The following is a 443-nucleotide window of genomic DNA, read 5'->3' as shown; positions in this document are numbered from 1 at the left end:
AGAGAGAGAGAGAGAGAGAGAGAGAGAGAGAGAGAGAGAGAGAGAGAATATGAAGAAAATCCCCATAGATGTAAGCCTTTGTTGTGCAAACCTTGCTCCCCAATTTAAAGCTGTTGGTTAAATAAAAATGGCCATGGACAATTACTAGGGAGAGTAGAGAGAGATGAAGGTTGAGTTACCAGGCTGGGTGTTGCAGGTAAGGACAGAGAGAGGGGGGAGGGGGGAAGAGGGAGGAGGAGGAGGGGGAGGAGGAGGAGAGAACAGGAGGTCTCCATTAGTCAACATGAACCAGCAGCACATGCCCAGATAAAATGCTTCCCCAGGACACCAGACTGCTGGAGCAGAAATGACCCAGGAAGATTCAAACAGCTAGTATCTGGAGAGCACAGTTAGGGAAGTAGGCAGTCTAGGGGAGCACAGTTAGGGAAGTAGGCAGTCTAGGG

The 443-nt window shown here is 49.7% G+C and overlaps 1 protein-coding gene across 1 annotated transcript in view; it reads left to right on the top strand.

Annotated features, from left to right (window-relative positions):
• The window catches only part of Spock1 (SPARC (osteonectin), cwcv and kazal like domains proteoglycan 1), a 478,511-nt gene that overhangs the window by 465,932 nt on the left and 12,136 nt on the right, over nt 1–443 (top strand). The gene's annotated exons all lie outside the window — the stretch shown is intronic.

The sequence above is a fragment of the Grammomys surdaster genome, unplaced genomic scaffold (genome assembly GCF_004785775.1).
Source record: "Grammomys surdaster isolate TR1022 unplaced genomic scaffold, NIH_TR_1.0 211, whole genome shotgun sequence".
Classification (NCBI taxonomy): Eukaryota; Metazoa; Chordata; class Mammalia; order Rodentia; family Muridae; genus Grammomys; species Grammomys surdaster.
This window is presented reverse-complemented; position numbering and strand designations above follow the sequence as displayed.